Source organism: Engystomops pustulosus, chromosome 11, assembly GCF_040894005.1.
Source record: "Engystomops pustulosus chromosome 11, aEngPut4.maternal, whole genome shotgun sequence".
Taxonomy (NCBI): Eukaryota; Metazoa; Chordata; class Amphibia; order Anura; family Leptodactylidae; genus Engystomops; species Engystomops pustulosus.
Window position 1 is genome coordinate 32,544,972 of NC_092421.1, and position 21,297 is coordinate 32,566,268.

At 45.1% G+C, this 21,297-nt stretch overlaps 1 protein-coding gene across 6 annotated transcripts in view; it reads left to right on the top strand.

Annotated features, from left to right (window-relative positions):
- Positions 1-2,657: 2,657 nt before the first annotated feature.
- Positions 2,658-21,297, top strand: part of USP54 (ubiquitin specific peptidase 54) — a 71,956-nt gene continuing 53,316 nt past the window's right edge. For 5 of the 6 annotated variants that reach the window (XM_072131188.1, XM_072131192.1, XM_072131189.1 and 2 more), the window contains exon 1: positions 2,659-2,960. The gene's annotated coding sequence lies outside the window, so the exon portion shown is untranslated. Of the gene's footprint in view, positions 2,961-21,297 lie in introns of all 6 variants that reach the window. The other variant, XM_072131193.1, reaches the window with a different exon arrangement.

Sequence of the window (21,297 nt, forward strand, 5' to 3'; positions counted from 1 at the left end):
GCCGCAAACACGGGCAGGAATAGGACCTGCTCTGAGTTTTCTGCAGCGTCCACATGAATCCGTTTAGTTAAATGAATGGGCCAGATGTATCACAGTTGTGGCGCACTAGTTTTGGTTTTGAGCCTACATGAGGCGCCTTGTGGTGCCAGAATTATTACTAGCTAAAACCACCTCAATCATCATATTAACCATTTGTGAGTGCTTGCATAATTTTGCGACTGTACTATATTTAAGGCACACAATATTTACAATTCCTGGTTCTGGCACTTACATGGAAACCTATTACGAGCTTGTCTCTGCTTCTCACCCTTCACAGCAAGAAAATAACATTCACAGCAGAGCCCAGGTGTCTGACCATCTGCACCCCAATGATCCTCCTCTCACTGCTTTTCTATCCTACTACATGGGACACTTCTCTGTACTGTCTCTCCCCGATCCTTCCCTGTTTTTCTATACTGCTAGACAAGGACACTTTTCAGTACTGTCTCTCCCTGATCCCTGCTTTTCTATACTGCTACACGAGGACACTTCTCTGTACTGTCTCTCCCCGGTCCCTGCTTTTCTATACTGCTACACGAGGACACTTCTCTGTACTGTTTCTCCACCTCTCCCTGCTTTTCTATACTGCTACATGGGTCACTTCTCTGTACTGTTTCTCCACCTCTCCCTGCTTTTCTATACTGCTACATGGGTCACTTCTCTGTACTGTTTCTCCACCTCTCCCTGCTTTTCTATACTGCTACATGGGTCACTTCTCTGTATTGTCTCTCCCCCTCCCCCTGCATTTCTATAGGGCTACATGGGATGCTTCTCTGTATTGTCTCTCCCCCTCCCCCTGCATTTCTATAGGGCTACATGGGACGCTTCTCTGTACTGTAGTGATCTTAGAGTAATCTCTACCTTAGTTTGAACCTTCCATTAGCGTCTCCAAGACTTCTCCTGAGCTGCACCCAATCTATGGAATGCTCTGCCCCAGATTAACACCCAGCCTCAAAAGTTTCAAACGTGCTCTTAAAATACATCTCTTTAGGCAGGACTATCGTTCTTGCTAGCTGTATGAAATGTAAACTGTCTCTTTATAACCCATCCTATGTCCTCCTCCCGTCTGTTATACAGCAACCACCAGACACCAAGCTTCAGGCTTCTCTGCCGACCCATTCATCCTGGACTTTGTATATAAGATGGCGGCTGATGACTGGGTCAAGCAACAGCACTTCTATTCATTATATTATATTTTGTTCTATTCCAATATGAAGAATGGCTGGACCATTACGTAAGCTTTATACCTCTTGTGTCACCCCATTCTTCCTCATAGACTGTAAGCTCTTGCGAGCAGTGACCTCACTCCTTTTGTTCCATATGAATGTTTGTGCTCTGTCATGTTTTATTATGGTTGTATTTGTCCCCTATGATTTGTAAAGTGCTATGGAATATGATGGCGCTATAGAAATAAAGATTTTTATAATTATCTCTCTCCTTCACCCTGCCTTTCTATCCTGCTACATATCTCTGTACTGTCTCTCCTCCTCTGCCTGCTTTTCTATCCTGATACAAAGGACACTTCTCTGTACGGTCTCTCCCCCTCTTCTATCCTGCTACAAGGGGACACTTCTTTGTACTTTCTATCCCCCCACTCGCTGCTTTTACATCCTGCTACATGGGGACACTTCTCTGTACTGTCTATCCTCTTCCGCTGCTCTACTGTCTCTCCCTGTTTTCTATCCTGCTACACAGGACACGTCCACGTACTGTCTCTTCCCCTCTAAACCTCACTGAGTTTGATCCGAAAGTCACTGAGCTATTCTTTCAGAATGAACCATGAATCACTGAACTGAACGGACACGCAGTCATTCACGATCTGGTCCAGGAAATTTTTTTCGTACCAAACTTGTTGAAGCGTCTTTGTAGACCTAGACTGGTCTCAAATGAGTTATCATGGGTATTGTATGTCCTGCAGATGTCTGGTTCATGGTCACTGAGGGGGAATTTATCGGGCGCATTGTGCCACGTGGCAGCATGCCATGCTCCAGGAATTACTACTTTTTCAAGGCTTGTATTTGTATGTATGACGGTACAAGCCCTGATAACTCCCCTTCAGTGTTCCTGTTCATACCATGAGGTTGGGGGTCAGACAATTACAGGACTTTTCCTTCTATATGAGGAATTGGGGGTAAATGCGTGATTATTGGGCTAGTATTACTGTATTATATTACTGTGTATATTTGGACTTCTCCAATGATTCCCCATGGGCACCGATGGCTCCCAGCTTATACATATGACTGCATTAACAATTTACATGTGGTAAAGGGGCAACATTAATGACTGGGGAGTATTTTCAGCCAAAATGAGATCCATCACTCCAGTCTGGGTCCCCAAACCTTTACATTAATTGCATTTCTGCCATTTCTTATAGCCAAGAGCTGGCGAGTACATGGGAAGCATCGGGATAGCAGAAGAGGGCAATTGGTGAGGTGATTACTGGGGCATCATGGAATGACATCATGGAATTTCTGGCTATAAATCCTGACAGAAAATTCTCATTTCACACAAGTTTTTATTTTAATGAAACACAGTTTTTTTTAATTTGACTCCTCTCTGAAGCCACATCCCGGGCAGGGAGTGATGCTGAGCAGCATAGCCCGTCCTCCCGCGCCCCCTCCCTCCTCCCGCCGCACCGCTGTGTGTGCACACAGTCACACTCTCCCGCCGAGCCGCACAGGAGCCGCAGCCCCTTTAAGAAGCACAATGACCTGTGTGTGGGAGGAGGGGCCGCATCCTGACAATCAGGTGCACGTCTGAAGGAGGGGATGATGTCATCTCTGTAACGAGACCTGCCCGGGAGGGAAGGAAGGAAGGGACGGACGGACTGACGGACTGACGGACACAGCCGAGATTCCCTATAACCGCAGCCTCTTCCAGATGGGAGGATGACAAGCCGCCCCGGAACCGCAGCGCTGACGGTGAGTGTGAATTCCCGCCTGAAGGTGACACACAGCGCAGCTCCCTATCTATGGGGAACTTGTTATATAAGGAGGCCAACACTGGCACTGCCCGCCGGGCCTAGGGGCAGGGTGCCCATATATACATATATATAGCCATGTTACTAGGCGGTGCTGCAGCTCTGCCACTGCTGGATGCACAGGCCCGGGAGAAGGCCCTGCAGCATGGCACAGCATGGCATGCTGGGGGTAGTAGTGCCCCAGCTGCTGAGATATGCCCTCTGTAAATACAACTGCTCATATACATCCTTCCCTCTTCCAGGTTATATCTGTATCTGGGAAAGCTGAGTGCTCCTAATATGGTGATTACAGCACCAGCACATGAAGCAGGATGCTATCTGGGATAATCACGGCATAATGGAGTAGAATTGACAATCAGGACCCAGGGAAAGTTGGGTCATAGACTACAGGTAGATGTAGTCACAGTCCGTCACTTGTCTTTCTCAGAGGCCTGAATGGCAAAGTGTCTGTTTAAGCATCGCTATGGAATCTGGGATGTGACAAGGAGAATTGGGACAGAACTGACGGCCAGGACACTGGAAAAGTTAGGTGACTACAATGCGTATCTCATTATGGAAAAGTTGTGTGCTTATGAAGTATTGTCACTGTTAAGTCATGGGATATTGACATTGCGCCCACAATATGGTCAAGACTAGTACAATGCCAGCGTGCACCTTCACTAGGTGCTGATCAGGACCTTAGAAAAGCATGGTCCCAGTCAGCATAGATTATGTGGGTGATGTTATGTGACTATTGCCTTGGGGTAGGCGGCTGTAGTATATTCCATGGCATAATCTAGGGATTCTGCGCCACATGTGATTATTATTATTGGTGTATCTGCTTCTAGGAAAGTTGGGTGACATTGAATCTCCTTGTAGTTACTACTCCAGGAAATGTCCCTAGATGAATCCTGTAGACACTATTCTCGGACACATCACTGCTTGTCTTGACCGCTATGAAATCTTTGTTTCCTTATGTAATATATCTCTATGATCGGCAGCAGGGTCCAGGATTTATGGACCGACCGCGGACTTGGGTTTTAGTCCTAAATCCGCAAGAAAATCTGTTCAGATTTACTGTAAATTTAACCCCTCCATTGAAGGTGTCCGGGTGAGTGTTAGCCCACATCTGGATATCCTCCATGTACCCGTCCCATGTGCACAGGCACCAGGTGCATCTAGCCTCCATCCATCATAGGTTTTCAGCTCTTGTTCCTCAGAAATGCACATCATTCTTCCATCCTAATAATAACCCACAAAACATTTGGCAGATTTGGCAGCGGTGACACTTGGGTTTAGTCTCGCTGTCTATGTCAGTGTATATCTACGTGTGTCGATGCTTATGTTGCAGCAGATGTCCTCGGATCCTGCAGATGATCACCCATCGTGGTGGACGGCAGTAGGGAATCGCTCTTAGTATTTTCTACTGTTTATATTTGGGTGATGAGGATAGAAAGACATTTTGTTAGAAGCAGATGAATAAATTGGATTCCAAAACTGGATTCCAATCATGAAGTTACCATATGTTCTAATAAGGTAAATTTATCTTCCAGACTAAACACACAGTAATAAGATCCAGAAGACGCAGATCAGATCTGTTCTTAGCAGGAAGTCAATGTAGATTCTTGTATAGCGGAGTTGTAGGGTGTCTTTTACTTGGCCTTGCTGAGTGTGCATGTCCTCACATGGGACAGAGGAGTAAGCTGCTGCCATTCACCCTTTGTACACCGCTCATACATTGGACATGGTGAATTCCATCATAGAAGACGGATTAATAGGTCCTGTAAATGTACGTTTGGTGGGACTGGCAGACCAATTTCCAATGTGTATGTAATCATAGAGGACATGACAAAATTATTTTATATTTTCCATGGATTTTACTCTAAAAGGGTATATCAACAGCATTTCCAGAATGGGTGGTCCTATCCAAAATGCAGAAACTACATCTACTATTTTGAATAATTAGTTGGCCCTTTATGTGACTCTATTGAGGCTGTTTGGGCGGAAGGGCTGGAACGGGCTGCAGGTTACAATTATTGCATGAAACTTTTTAGGGGCCAAAGGGGGTGTACCAGGGTTGTGGAGAAACCTAGGATCTAGAGGCCACTGCTCTGGTTTCCGGCTTCATTTAGGAAAGGTCTTTGGGGAGGGAGTTGCCTGGAACCAACAAACCCTTCTGCCATGGCCAAAGGAAATCTACCATCAAAATCCAGCAGATAAACCTAGGACACTTAGTCAGATCCAGGCACCGTGACTGCAGTAATCTTCCTATATCTGTTATTCATGTCCTCCTTCCTTCTAAAATCAACTGTAAATTAGCATAAACATGTGCTAATCAGCCTGAAGGACTCTGGAGGTTGTTATCAGAGCCTCTCCATGCTGCAACTTCACAGCCTTTTACATGTCTCCTCTCCCCCTCCCTCTTCACTGCAGCACACTGTGGGAGGGGAAGTGCTGCTTGTACAGTGTAACAGCCTGTTAAGTTAGAACACTGAGAGGCTCTGGTAACACCCCTTAGAGCCACTCTAACTAATTAACATAGAAAATATAAGAAGATTTCTGCAGTCACGGTGGCCTGGTTCTATGAGTAGGTGTGAGTGGTTTATCATGATGGTAGATTTCCTTAAATTATAATAGAAACTTCCTAACACGGTTCTAATTACATTTCAGCCGACTATCCCATTAAAAATATGGGATAGCCCGAAAATAAATGTATTTCTGGGATTGTAGGTTTTAAAGATAATAATGAAAAAGTGAATCTGTGTATTCTCTCGATGTCTTCACATGGCAATGACATTACCCGGCACTGCATTTTTTCCCCCCTACGTTTGGCATCCATTGATAAACAAGGTTTTGGAGGTGCCCGGTGTAGAATGAGAGCGTAGGTGTTTATCCAGATGGAAACGTGGCGACGTGACGTGTGCGAATGTGCCTACTGGATCCGTGACAAGTCAGTGCTATAGGATCGGAGAACCAACCAGAATATTTGGCTCGGGTGAACGGAAAATATGTTTTGATATCGTTAGGTAATGTAATTGAGAGGTAAAAATAGAACAAGATTAGCGCAAAAACCTTTAAGGGAGAATACACAGATAAGTCGGGAATATAATGTACATTGAAATGTGACCCCATAGAGTGAGTCCTGTTTCCATGCCCCTTATACAATTGTCATCTTTTGTATCTATAAACACAAAAGGTGCAATTTCTTTATTGCAAATCTTTTCCCTGGAAATCCCCTAGAATCCATTCTGGAGCGTGGCGTCGGATCCTGCAGGTCTGACTGGTGGAGTATGTTGTGCAGAAGCCATCACGTGATTCCAGGCCCTCTCCAATATTCCCATTCGGTGACCCACTTACTGCAAAGCAAAAGGCGGCACTGTGTCTCAACTCCAGCTGCCTGCACGGTGCTGCTAATACGTTGCTGTACAAAGCTGCCAGTGTCGGAACGGCTATGGTTAATACGAGAGGAGGGGGGGGGGGGTGAGGATGCATCCTATTGGCTGACTATTTTAGGTATTAACGGCTATTGCTTGGTGTGATGCTGATAAGACTTTGAACAGAGATTCCCGTGGAGGATGCTGCACTGTATTCTAGATCACAACGAGGGGAAATCGATTGTGACAGATGTGGATTCTTCTACGTTTGTACAATGCATATTATAATACACACACATACATTTTTAATATTTTCTATATATGTAACATCTGAAAATTTGCAAAACCAAAAAAATAAATAAAAAAATAGCAAGCTAAGCTATTGGCATGTGCTGGATAGGAAAATAAAAGGCACAGGTGTCTGCGTGGCCAGGTTTGTGCGCCTGTCAGCTCGTGGGATATCGGCGTTATCATTAGCAGAGCTGTCACTTGCTTCAGCCTCGGGGACTGCAGTCCTGGGCCCCAGCGCCGCTCTCTGTCTTTATTTAGCCTGCTTTTTTTGTTTTTACTAGCAGAATAATCTTTACAGCAAATCAGGAAGATACAGCAACCAATCGGAACGCGTAGATTTAGGAATGGTTGTAAGTTGTCATGAAAACAAAGAATTTGCTTTAGCCTTGATATGCAAATGTCAATCCTTTGATATGTTCTGTCGGCTCATATGCAGCTGAGCTGGGGGGGAACCTAAATGTATAGACTGTGTGCATACACTGTATGGATGTATAGGCTGTGGGCATACACTGTATAGAGGTATAGGCTGTGTGCATACACCGTGTAGAGGTATAGGCTGTGGGCATACACCGTGTAGAGGTATAGGCTGTGGGCATACACCGTGTAGAGGTATAGGCTGTGGGCATACACCGTGTAGAGGTATAGGCTGTGGGCATACACCGTGTAGAGGTATAGGCTGTGGGCATACACCGTGTAGAGGTATAGGCTGTGGGCATACACCGTGTAGAGGTATAGGCTGTGGGCATACACCGTGTAGAGGTATAGGCTGTGGGCATACACCGTGTAGAGGTATAGGCTGTGGGCATACACCGTGTAGAGGTATAGGCTGTGGGCATACACCGTGTAGAGGTATAGGCTGTGGGCATACACCGTGTAGAGGTATAGGCTGTGGGCATACACCGTGTAGAGGTATAGGCTGTGGGCATACACCGTGTAGAGGTATAGGCTGTGGGCATACACCGTGTAGAGGTATAGGCTGTGGGCATACACCGTGTAGAGGTATAGGCTGTGGGCATACACCGTGTAGAGGTATAGGCTGTGGGCATACACCGTGTAGAGGTATAGGCTGTGGGCATACACCGTGTAGAGGTATAGGCTGTGGGCATACACCGTGTAGAGGTATAGGCTGTGGGCATACACCGTGTAGAGGTATAGGCTGTGGGCATACACCGTGTAGAGGTATAGGCTGTGGGCATACACCGTGTAGAGGTATAGGCTGTGGGCATACACCGTGTAGAGGTATAGGCTGTGGGCATACACCGTGTAGAGGTATAGGCTGTGGGCATACACCGTGTAGAGGTATAGGCTGTGGGCATACACCGTGTAGAGGTATAGGCTGTGGGCATACACCGTGTAGAGGTATAGGCTGTGGGCATACACCGTGTAGAGGTATAGGCTGTGGGCATACACCGTGTAGAGGTATAGGCTGTGGGCATACACCGTGTAGAGGTATAGGCTGTGGGCATACACCGTGTAGAGGTATAGGCTGTGGGCATACACCGTGTAGAGGTATAGGCTGTGGGCATACACCGTGTAGAGGTATAGGCTGTGGGCATACACCGTGTAGAGGTATAGGCTGTGGGCATACACCGTGTAGAGGTATAGGCTGTGGGCATACACCGTGTAGAGGTATAGGCTGTGGGCATACACCGTGTAGAGGTATAGGCTGTGGGCATACACCGTGTAGAGGTATAGGCTGTGGGCATACACCGTGTAGAGGTATAGGCTGTGGGCATACACCGTGTAGAGGTATAGGCTGTGGGCATACACCGTGTAGAGGTATAGGCTGTGGGCATACACCGTGTAGAGGTATAGGCTGTGGGCATACACCGTGTAGAGGTATAGGCTGTGGGCATACACCGTGTAGAGGTATAGGCTGTGGGCATACACCGTGTAGAGGTATAGGCTGTGGGCATACACCGTGTAGAGGTATAGGCTGTGGGCATACACCGTGTAGAGGTATAGGCTGTGGGCATACACCGTGTAGAGGTATAGGCTGTGGGCATACACCGTGTAGAGGTATAGGCTGTGGGCATACACCGTGTAGAGGTATAGGCTGTGGGCATACACCGTGTAGAGGTATAGGCTGTGGGCATACACCGTGTAGAGGTATAGGCTGTGGGCATACACCGTGTAGAGGTATAGGCTGTGGGCATACACCGTGTAGAGGTATAGGCTGTGGGCATACACCGTGTAGAGGTATAGGCTGTGGGCATACACCGTGTAGAGGTATAGGCTGTGGGCATACACCGTGTAGAGGTATAGGCTGTGGGCATACACCGTGTAGAGGTATAGGCTGTGGGCATACACCGTGTAGAGGTATAGGCTGTGGGCATACACCGTGTAGAGGTATAGGCTGTGGGCATACACCGTGTAGAGGTATAGGCTGTGGGCATACACCGTGTAGAGGTATAGGCTGTGGGCATACACCGTGTAGAGGTATAGGCTGTGGGCATACACCGTGTAGAGGTATAGGCTGTGGGCATACACCGTGTAGAGGTATAGGCTGTGGGCATACACCGTGTAGAGGTATAGGCTGTGGGCATACACCGTGTAGAGGTATAGGCTGTGGGCATACACCGTGTAGAGGTATAGGCTGTGGGCATACACCGTGTAGAGGTATAGGCTGTGGGCATACACCGTGTAGAGGTATAGGCTGTGGGCATACACCGTGTAGAGGTATAGGCTGTGGGCATACACCGTGTAGAGGTATAGGCTGTGGGCATACACCGTGTAGAGGTATAGGCTGTGGGCATACACCGTGTAGAGGTATAGGCTGTGGGCATACACCGTGTAGAGGTATAGGCTGTGGGCATACACCGTGTAGAGGTATAGGCTGTGGGCATACACCGTGTAGAGGTATAGGCTGTGGGCATACACCGTGTAGAGGTATAGGCTGTGGGCATACACCGTGTAGAGGTATAGGCTGTGGGCATACACCGTGTAGAGGTATAGGCTGTGGGCATACACCGTGTAGAGGTATAGGCTGTGGGCATACACCGTGTAGAGGTATAGGCTGTGGGCATACACCGTGTAGAGGTATAGGCTGTGGGCATACACCGTGTAGAGGTATAGGCTGTGGGCATACACCGTGTAGAGGTATAGGCTGTGGGCATACACCGTGTAGAGGTATAGGCTGTGGGCATACACCGTGTAGAGGTATAGGCTGTGGGCATACACCGTGTAGAGGTATAGGCTGTGGGCATACACCGTGTAGAGGTATAGGCTGTGGGCATACACCGTGTAGAGGTATAGGCTGTGGGCATACACCGTGTAGAGGTATAGGCTGTGGGCATACACCGTGTAGAGGTATAGGCTGCGGGCATACACCGTGTAGAGGTATAGGCCGCGGGCATACACCGTGTAGAGGTATAGGCTGCGGGCATACACCGTGTAGAGGTATAGGCCGCGGGCATACACCGTGTAGAGGTATAGGCCGCGGGCATACACCGTGTAGAGGTATAGGCCGCGGGCATACACCGTGTAGAGGTATAGGCCGCGGGCATACACCGTGTAGAGGTATAGGCCGCGGGCATACACCGTGTAGAGGTATAGGCCGCGGGCATACACCGTGTAGAGGTATAGGCCGCGGGCATACACCGTGTAGAGGTATAGGCCGCGGGCATACACCGTGTAGAGGTATAGGCCGCGGGCATACACCGTGTAGAGGTATAGGCCGCGGGCATACACCGTGTAGAGGTATAGGCCGCGGGCATACACCGTGTAGAGGTATAGGCCGCGGGCATACACCGTGTAGAGGTATAGGCCGCGGGCATACACCGTGTAGAGGTATAGGCCGCGGGCATACACCGTGTAGAGGTATAGGCCGCGGGCATACACCGTGTAGAGGTATAGGCCGCGGGCATACACCGTGTAGAGGTATAGGCCGCGGGCATACACCGTGTAGAGGTATAGGCCGCGGGCATACACCGTGTAGAGGTATAGGCCGCGGGCATACACCGTGTAGAGGTATAGGCCGCGGGCATACACCGTGTAGAGGTATAGGCCGCGGGCATACACCGTGTAGAGGTATAGGCCGCGGGCATACACCGTGTAGAGGTATAGGCCGCGGGCATACACCGTGTAGAGGTATAGGCCGCGGGCATACACCGTGTAGAGGTATAGGCCGCGGGCATACACCGTGTAGAGGTATAGGCCGCGGGCATACACCGTGTAGAGGTATAGGCCGCGGGCATACACCGTGTAGAGGTATAGGCCGCGGGCATACACTTTATGTAGGCGACATTGTGAAGGGAGACGACCTGTCAGGATTATGACACGGTGTTATGTAAATAATGGAGATTTTCTGGTTGGCTCGTCCTATTATGGAGCTGATTATTGATCAGTGAGGAAGGATCAATAAAGACAATCTGATGAGCAGAGCCTGGGGGTGGCCATCCTGTGAGCGGCGCACACCAATGCTTGCTGTCTGGTGTATACGTAAGACTAGATAAATGTGGTGGAAGTATCATTTATTATTAAATTATAAGCCCCACTTTATTTACCACTAAACTCTTTTAAAGGAAATGTCTGGCCAGATTTTACCTTATTAAATTAGTAGCCCCCTCAGGAAGGGTAGGAAACGTCCTTTCTAGTATTCCCATGATAAGTGACCCCCCACTTCCCATACACCTATAAAAATCACCCCAAGAGAGTGAAAATGAGCAGTCTCATTTTGCCTGAGATGAGTCAAGTTTAGAGGCTGCAGGGGAACAACCCTATTTTCACTTGTGTAGGTAGGATTTGGATTTTTTACTTCGGCTTGCATTTCCAACTTTGTATTTGGCTTCCTGTATTTCGTAGATCCTAGAACTGCACGTATGATGAGAATGGCATATTTCTTAATACAATATTACTGAAGATAGGATAGTCTGAAGTGGCGCTTCGATTGAAGCCTCTAAGCATGACTCGTATCATGTGAAAATGACTAATCTCTGCTTATTTTCTCATCATTTTGTGGGAGTTTTTTATTAAAAGTAAACTCCTTAAAGTGGGAATTCTAGAAATGATATTTCATCCCATAACTAAGTGAATTAGTAGTTTAATGGGGTAAATTATGATGATGGTTTACCAAAGTGTAGTCTACGCCAGAAAACTCGACACTTTGCACTGCACATCTGTGGCAGAAGTGGCGTAAACCCCATAGACACTAGCAAGGGTGACCCTCCCAACTAGCATAGCATCAAACTCACAGCGTGTACTGGCTGCAATGTCCAGAACTGGACCGACAACATGTGGGAGATGTCTTGAGGTAAAACTGAAAACCAATCAGACCTCAGCTTAAATTTTATGTACAGCTGTGGGAAAATAAAAGCTGAGCTCTGATTGGTTTCCATGGGCAACTAAAAGAGTTCTGCTCTTAGACACTCCTGATAAGTCTCCCTCATGGGGTGAGTTGAGTTCTGGTTGTCAGCGTTCGGGCCAGATGTAGCAGCTAACACGTACCGCGAGTATGTAAGGGGCCTTGCTTCTGCTGAAATATGTGACCCTCACTCCACGTGTAATGTTTTCCTATGAGGAGAGCTCCACCATGTTATCCGGTTACATATGTCGGAATGTTTGTACTGTCTCTTCTGTTTGTTGAGGGAATTCCAAGTGTTTGGGGATGGGTAACGGACGTTACTAGGGAGTGTGTGTTTATGTAAATTAAAGAGGAATTATCAGTTCTCTTGACATTTCTGTTCCAAGAAATACTTGGTATTCTACAAGGAATAACAATTCAGGCGCACCTTTTTTTTTTTTTAAATAAAAATCTGACATCTGTCAATTAATTGCGAATTGTAACCAGCATCTGTTGGGAAAGGAAGATCAATGGTGGTGACACATGTAAGGGGTTATTTATCAGGACTTCTATGCCACAGGCGTGTGTGAAGGGTGGTGCGTCAGGTAGGACTTGGCATAGAATAAAAGCACTGCACAGCCACTCGCCAGATACACCAAGAGGCCAAAGACTTTTGATGTTTCCAAATGCGGCGTGGCTATCGTATGCCGGTGCACAGTAAATAACCCCTTAGTGTGTAACATGTAGATGTATACAGTAGCAGTGTCGTGTAGCACGTTTTGGTTAAAAATGTAATTTAATCTTGCCTTGGTAAAATCACAGCATTATATGCATCAGAAACAAAAAAATTTGTCTGGTTTCTGATGGATGTGACATTACTGCTAGTCGGCTACATGTACAGATACTCTGACACCCAGTTATCTGTTTACATCTAGTTGTCACCTTAATCCGTTTTTTTTTTTTTTTTTTTTTAATTAAACAAAGCATATGTCTGAGAAAGGACGGTACGTAACAATTTTATCATAAATATAATATAAATAATGTACCGTATATACTCGAGTACAAGCTGAGTTTTTCAGCACAAAATGTGTGCTGAAAAACCCTAACTCTGCTTATACTTGAGTCTAAAAAAATAAACCCACTGTACTCGCCTTTCCGACGTCCCCCGTAGGTCCTCTTTTGCATCCGATGCTCCGCTGCCACCTCTGGTCCATCCGATCCTCTTTGGGTTCTTCCACTCCTCTTCGGGTTCCCTCGTTATGCCGGCAGCTAACAAACAATGACGTTGGCAAGCTGCTGACGTCATTTTGTGTGCTGGCTGACTGCAAAGACCCAAAGAGAATTGCTGAACTGAATGGATATTATGGGGAGGGTTTATCAAGGCTTGTAGTGGTGTACAAGTCGCCAGGAATTGCCCTCTTTCCCATGCCAAGTGGGCAGGGATGGTCATGCATCTGATATACTAACACCAGAGCCTCTTGTTTGGGGCGGGGGCCCTTGATAGATAACCCCTTGCTGTGTCCAATTCGGTGATTCTCCCTTCAGTAAAGTAAATCCTGCAGCCTCACAAAGTGAGTTTCTCCGATCAAACGTGTTTGTGAGTTCTGGACTTAAAGGGTTTGTCCAAAATTTAGAAGTTATCCCATATCCACAGTTACATTTACTGACTATGTACTTGTCGGAGATTGCCAAACGTTGTGCTTGGATAAATTGGCAATCCCATAGAATAGATTGGAGTGGCAGGGAGTAGTCATTAGTAAGAACACGACCCCTTTCTCTGGATTAATGGGGGTCCTGTTCTTGTATTTGGTAGGGGTCCTAAAAGTCAGACCCACACAGATAACCTTAATATGTCATTTCCTGTCCATAGGGGATAATCTATGAGCTGGCTGTGGCTTCCAGGTTTTAGTATTGAGTATAGAAGATGGGGCAGTTTCAAGTTGCCAGCAAACTACGGTAGCCTGCCATGTCCAACCTGCAATGATAACATGAACTAGGTGCTATACTGATGGACTACATACAGCCTTGTGTGAAGGTAGCTGGGATGGGAATGCTGGATATGTTGAAGTACATTTTATCAGATAAAACTCCATAAACACTCATACTTTGAATTTTTTCACTGAAGAATTTCCACATAAATGTTAGATATAATTGAGTGGCAATATTTTATTTTGCCATTTGTTGTGAATAGGATATAGTGATGTTGCAATGTTAGTTGTTAGTTGGAACAGAACCACCAATATGTGAATTCTTCCATTCTGACCACTGATCTGCATGTTACTTCCTTTCCTGTGATTGGTAACATTGATTATTAGAATCCGGGATTCAAGACCAATACCAAAATTTTACGTTATTAGAAAAAATAGCATGGATGTGAGCCTTTTTGTGATGTGGGCACTGTACCTGATAGTTTTGCCGCTTTTTCAAGATGTAAAGGGTACATAGAGTTAGTAAATTTAATTTTGAGTCCATTCCACTAGGCTAGGGATATTTGCCTTGTCTCCCTGGACTTTGGGAAGTTTTTTTTTCCGTGAGGCTCCAACATAGTTGGCCTGTATAATTTACCATATACAGGCAGTCCCCGGGTTACATACAAGATAGGGTCTGTAGGTTTGTTCTTAAGTTGAGTTTGTATGTAAGTCGGAACTGTATATTTTATCATTGTAATCCCAGCCAGAACTTTTTTGGTCTCTGTGAAAATTGGATTTGAAAAATGTTGTCTTGTCATAAGAATCAAGATTAACACTAAAGCTTCATTGCAGACACTGTTTCAGCTGTTTATTGTAGCCTAGGAGTAAAGTACAATAAATTACCAATATCCAGAGGTCCGTTTGTAACTAGTGGTCGTATGTAAGTCGAGTGTTCTTAACTAGGGGACCGCCTGTATACGCGAGTATAAGCAGAGTTTTTCAGCAAAATTTTTGTGCTGAAAATTCCCCACTCGGGTATATAAAAACGAATAAACTCCATACTCCATACCGACGTCTTGCGGGCCTTCGCAATGGTGAGTACTGAGTTTATTTTACGGGCTGGGCAGGCTGTATACTACTGGGGGCTGGCCAGGCTGTATACCACTGGGGGGCTGGCCAGGCTGTGGCCAATGCATTTCACACCCTTGGCTTATACTCAAGTCAATAGGTTTTTCCATTTTTTGGGTTAAAATTGGGGGTCTCCGCTTATATTTGGGTTCGCTGCTACTCTAGTATATAAGGTATAAAGAGAATGTACAGTTGCTACGGAAATATTCAGACCGTTGGACATTTTTCACTTTGTTTCGTTGCATTGGTAAGATCCAAAAAGTTTTTTTTTTTTTGCTCAATAATGTCCACTTTGTCATCATAGCATGATGCTGCCACCACCACCGTGTGTTACTGTTGGGATTATATTTGGCAGGTGATAAGCAGTCCTTGGGTTTTCTCCACACACAAACTGCCTAGAATTAACACCAAAACGTTTAATCTTTGTCTCATCAGACCACAGAATCTTATTTCTCATAGTCTGGGAGTCCCTCATGTCTTTTGCACACTGTATGTGGCTTTCATATTTCTTGCACTGAGGAGAAGCTTCCATCGCCATAAACCCGTGACTGGTGGAGGCTGCAGTGATTGGTGACTTTGTGTTACTTTCTTCTCTACTGCATCTCTGGAGTTGAGCCACAGTGATCTTGGGGTTCTTATTCACCTCTCTCACCAAGGCTCTTCTCCCATGAATGCTTGGTTTGGGTGGACAGCCATGTCGAGGAAGAGTTGTGGTCTTCCCAAACTTATTCCATTCAAGGGTTATGGAGGCCACTGTGCTCTTTGGAACCTTGAGTGCTGCAGAGGGTCTGAATACTTATGACCAAATGATATTTCAGTTTTTCTTGTTTAACAAATTAGCAAACATATGTACATTTTCTTGTTTTTTTCTCTGTCAAGGTGGGGTGCAGAGTGTACATTAATGAGCAAAAAAAAAAAAAGAAAAATATTTAAAGGGGTCTGAATACTTTTATTACCCACTGTATATCTACACATGGAGACAGCACATTATGACATTCAAACGTAGAGTAATACAGACTAGCAGATATTGCTAAAGTCTGACTTGGTCATTTATAGTGCAAAATGGCTGCAGTCTCGTCACCAATGGGATAAAAATAGCTTTTAATTAGGCTGAGCATTTAGTGTGATCAGACCATCCCAATGATTCTGGTGGATAATTATAGACTCTACATGACCCAATCAATGCTGACTATGCATATAGACAACATATACACCATACTGCTTTATTGTGTGTGTGTGTGTATATGGAGTCACTAAAACACTATTTCCGCTTCTTTTTGAGAGAGTTATCTGATGATTCCAGTGGTGGGACCTGCACCTATGTATATTAAATGGAGATTTTGTGACATACATTCAATTTAATTCTAAACCTGCGCAGCTCATGTGGAAAAAGACCCTTGGAGGTTGTGTAATGGTCACAACAGTTTCAGCTTTTTGATGGTGATCCATGGGGCAGCCCTCGGTAATCCCACAGTTTAGTGGGTGTAGTAGATCCAAGGATTGTGAGCATATAGCTCCTTGTGAAATAAATTCTGTTTGGCGCCCAAAATGAGTATAAATACTGTTTTTATTATTTCATAAAAAAATGTGCAAATGCACAGTAAAAACACTTAAAAACACATAAAAAAAAAAATGTGGCGACGCGCTTCGTGGCTCGTACCGAGCACGTCATCAGTCCAACTGGTGCACCTGTCTTTGACCAGGTCTTTATCCACATGAAGCTTCCTAGTGGATGACAACAAGCAGAGATCTAGAATAACGCTGATAAACTGATAGAGAAAGTATATTGGAAAATTGTTGACCTTTTCATTACACAAAATAATATAATATACATCCCTTTTAAATATCCAAACCGATCCCCTTCTGAATGGGAGACTTCTGTAAAGTTGGTAACAAATAATGAGGTAGCTAGACCTCTGATATCTGTGTAGAAGAGCACAGAGCCCAGGATTGGGACACTTGGTTACTCTCTGTTTTTCTATCCTCTATGTATCTCTATGTATTGCTTGTCAATGTACAAAGTGCAGGAGTAGTAAATACATAAGTACACCTGTTCTGTAAGCAAATGGAGCTGCCATAGGTACTAATGCTAAACGCTAGGAAAAGCCTTGTGTGCGGTGGGAGTCTGGGGAGGGGGTGACTGGGAAGGAGCAGGTTGGGAGTGGGTGATGGAGAAGTCATTGGAGGAAGCTGGAGCACATGGATGTAATGGAATAAATGCCCAATCTACTAGATGCAGCATATTATGCTTTCATATGCACCTGTACAGCCACGGCCTTAATCACACTTATCATACTTTATCACCTAATTCACTTGGTTTGCGATTAAATGCTTATTCACACTAGGTCATAAGATAACAAAACAGTTTCTGATAAAAAGTAGAGCTTTTCTTAATCAGAACTGTTTGTAATTGATCGCTCATAGACTGTAGTTAATGATCTGTAAAAAGCTGATGTCTGTGATCGGCTGTGAAACACGGACCTTAAAGTCCTTTGTCATGACTGATTTTTGAAACATTGAACTACAGCTTGTCTTATGCTCCATGTACACATATGGGGGACGTATATACAGCCTCAGGCTTGTGGTCGTGCATACGCCCCCCCCTCCCCCCTTTAGGCGGCAATGGCTGTGGCTGTACTCAGGACTTGTCCTATCTCTTTCCCCATCTTTTCCTGTGTTAGGGCCCCATGACACCCATGATCCACCTCTTCATGGCACCAGACACATGCCCGGCTATGCCCTGGCAAGCATACGTTCGTGTGCATGTGGCCTTAGACAGTAGAATGCAAATCAGTTTTCCAAGGTGTTACATTTAAAACAATACCTCCTTTTGCTACTGTTTTCCATTTAACACCTTGGAAAACGGATTTGCTTTCTTCCCAGAATCCCTAGTGGAGCATCTATGGCTTTAAGTCTCCACATGCCTTTAAGGTGGTCTTAATTGGCAATCTCTCCTTAAGAAGAACACCTACTGTCTGACCCTAGTCAATAGCCTCTCACACAGCCAAATCAGTCCGTGATTCATGGACCAACCACGGTTGTCTGTTTTAGCCCCAACTTTTTTCACTTGCCCCTCTGTTTCCAAATTGCGTGGGGGTGAGGGGGAGATTCAAGCAACCCTCTAACCACACCACACACTCGTCTCCACACACGACCGGGTTGAGTCTGGGAATTTCCGTCTCCCTGTCGAACGTCTTTACTTAACTAAGTTGCGAATATTTTTGTAAATTGTCGGGTTAATAATCCAGCCTGTGTGGGTGCAGAGGAAGATTGACAGATTTACTCTAAACTTGCAGACGGCAGCCGTAGGTTTCAGATTTGTGAAATGTTGGGTGATTCCTGTTTGTTTTCCTTGGTTGTGGGTTTTCATTGTCCGTCTGACATCATCGCATTAGTTATTTATAAAGCTACATTTCTCCCTGACATGTGTAATGTGTTATGTAATAGAACAGGTTGATGTATTTGTGGGATTTTCTCAGTCTTCCTGGACTGCCCTTTGGCAGCTTGTCATGAAACTAGAGATAAGAGCTCCCGGAGCTGGCCTCCAGTCTAACAATAAAGCCTTTGTAATTTTTTCCTTTTTATCCCATTTCTTTCTGTTTTGTATTAAAAATATGTTATATTTGTTGGAAGCCTTTGCCCTTTCCTTACATTGTTAATCAAAATGTTTAGATTACTGAAAAGTTGAATTTGTTTAAAATTTTTGGATATATATTCTCTTCTTCACCATAAGTAATTATTAATAATAATTCTTTAATTACATGGCACACAGATTACGCAGCACTGCACATAGCTTGTCAAATCAGTCCCCAATAAGGCTCACAATCTAATATACCTAGCAGTATCTTTTGCGGTGTGGGAGGAAAACTGAGGACCCGGAGGAAACCCACGCAAACACGGAAAGAATATAATGCAATGCTGACCACTAGGCCACCATGCTTAGATCCCATATAATAATGATATAATTTATAGCAGTCTGGTGCCGGCTGGATTTCACGGATCAACCACAGTGCAGAGGATGGCACTGCAGGGAAGCAGGGACTCTTTAGATGGTATATGACTATGATACACATATGGGGACTTTTATCATCCCCCAGTGCATTGTGTCGGATGCTTCAGAATTGCATTATGACCAGAGGGCTTCAATGGTCGCAGGCTGTAAGGAGTGTGCAGGAGCAGTGTGATAACGCTACCCACTGGCCTACTCTGCCGCCTATGGTGCCCCACTTCACGCCTCTTCATGCCTTGTGGCGTAACGGAAAAAATAATCTCAATTCTTGGCTCTTTGCAAGGAATTGTAAATATTTCAGCACTTTTATGGCAGAAAAATGATGTACAGGCTATGATAATGTCCCCCAAAGGGCTCTCCTCCTCTGCGATGGCCCGTGAAGTCTGTGTAGTGATAGTCCTGCACCACTGGCTTTACACCATGAACCAGAAGACTTTCCTTAGTCAAAGAATATTTCAAATGGATTTTCCAGAAATTACTATTGATTATTGATTGCTTATCCTTAAAGGATAAGATTAAAGCATCAGATTTACTGATGTAGACTTTCCACAATGTCATGCGCGTTACGTGGAGTAGGGGATGGCACCTTCTTTGCCTGGTTCTGAGAGAGTAAGGCGCTGAGGCTGACGTCCTTGAGCACCCCCCACGCAAATTAATATTCCCTTGTCCCCAGAGTCAGAGAAATAGAAGAATATTGAACTTTTTGGTGTTCAGTATTGGTAGTGGTATGTGTGGAGATAAACAGGCACTGCTCATCACCTGCCAAATGAAGGCAGAGACAGACGCGTGGCACCGTAATGCCACTGGGTCACCTTAGCCGTCTGTGGGGGTGTATATACATGACCGCTGTGTGAATGAAGCTTTAGTAATTTTCCATGAACATGCTTCTGCTCCCATGTCACTCTGTTCCTGTGGTTTAGTCTCTGGACCTGACCAGAAGTTCAGTAGGTAAAAGGAACAGTTTCATCCAATATTTGGACATTGAGTTTTACTCAGATCCAGGCACCATAACTGTAAAAATCCTGCCTTCTAAATTTTTTGTAAATTATGCTAATGAACCAGAAGGGCTTCTGGGGTGTTAAAAGCCCCTCAGTGCTGTAGCTTCACATGCTGTTACACTCTTGCGCTCCCCCTCTGCTCCCTCAGCGGTTGCCTGCTGGAATCTTGATGCAGTAGAGGAAGTTACAGCAGTGACATCCTGTGTCCGAGGATGAACTTGCACTTTGGTGAAGGTCGCGATGTATATGTTTGTGGCCTGACCACGTAGCCTTAAACCAAGCCAATTGGTTGTTACTGCATATACTTTGTCAGTACAATGCTGAAAAGATAATCAGCGAATAAGAAATTCCAGATAAAGCCCTTAAATTGCCCTTGTGTATGTTTAGGAGTCCAGTGGGCAGTCCTTATCAGCAGCCGCCTGCTGTTATGTTGTACATGCACTTGCCAATAATTTGTCTTGCGAATAAAAAAGCATTTTAACATTCAGTTGTGCTGAATTTCTTTCTATAAAACCTATATATTAATCTACTCATTTCCTCCTGATCTGTAATCTGACGCTGACAGATTAGACTACACATGCATTCTGAATGTTTTATAATGGCTTGGATTATTTTTATGTACTGTATCCAGTTTTATTAGATGTTTCTGTGCGGAGGACTGGGTGATCTAACCGCTAAGCTGTCACTGGATGTTGTGTAACGGCTGAAGCATGTAACGTAATCCTCTTAGTGTTTTTTTCCAAATGTAGACAAAGCTGTTGAAACTAAAAGGTTACCTGTAACTTAAAAAATAAATCACTAAAGCTGCCCATACCCATTAGACGCATACACATTCAGCTGAATACTTTCCCAATCCCTCCCATATACTAGTGCCCTCAGCTCGACTATCTGTTCTTAAAGGGAACCTGTCACCAGGAACCTTATTTTCACTAAAGACAGGTTGCCGAATAGGACAATGGAAATGCTTAGAGAAGGCAGAAAGGCATACAAGGTGCAATGCAGGTGTGATTGGCTTCTGCAACATGTTCTCTTTAATTGGGAAGCAGAGCAGAAGCTGTACATGTGAGTTATACACAGCAGATAACATGTGCCAGGGAACCCCAGACAACCAAGACTCCAAATTCCAAAAAAGATACAATGTGGAAATCGTGTTTCTGAAAATGTGGCAAAAATGGCATCTTATTTTATGACTAAGAATATATGTGGTTAAGCATTTCTCATGCACAGAGGTGCCCATAGCCTTTAAGCGGCTGCTGGTAATACTTTTCTGCCTGTGCCAGTAAATGTGAGTCCTGAAGACAATCCTGG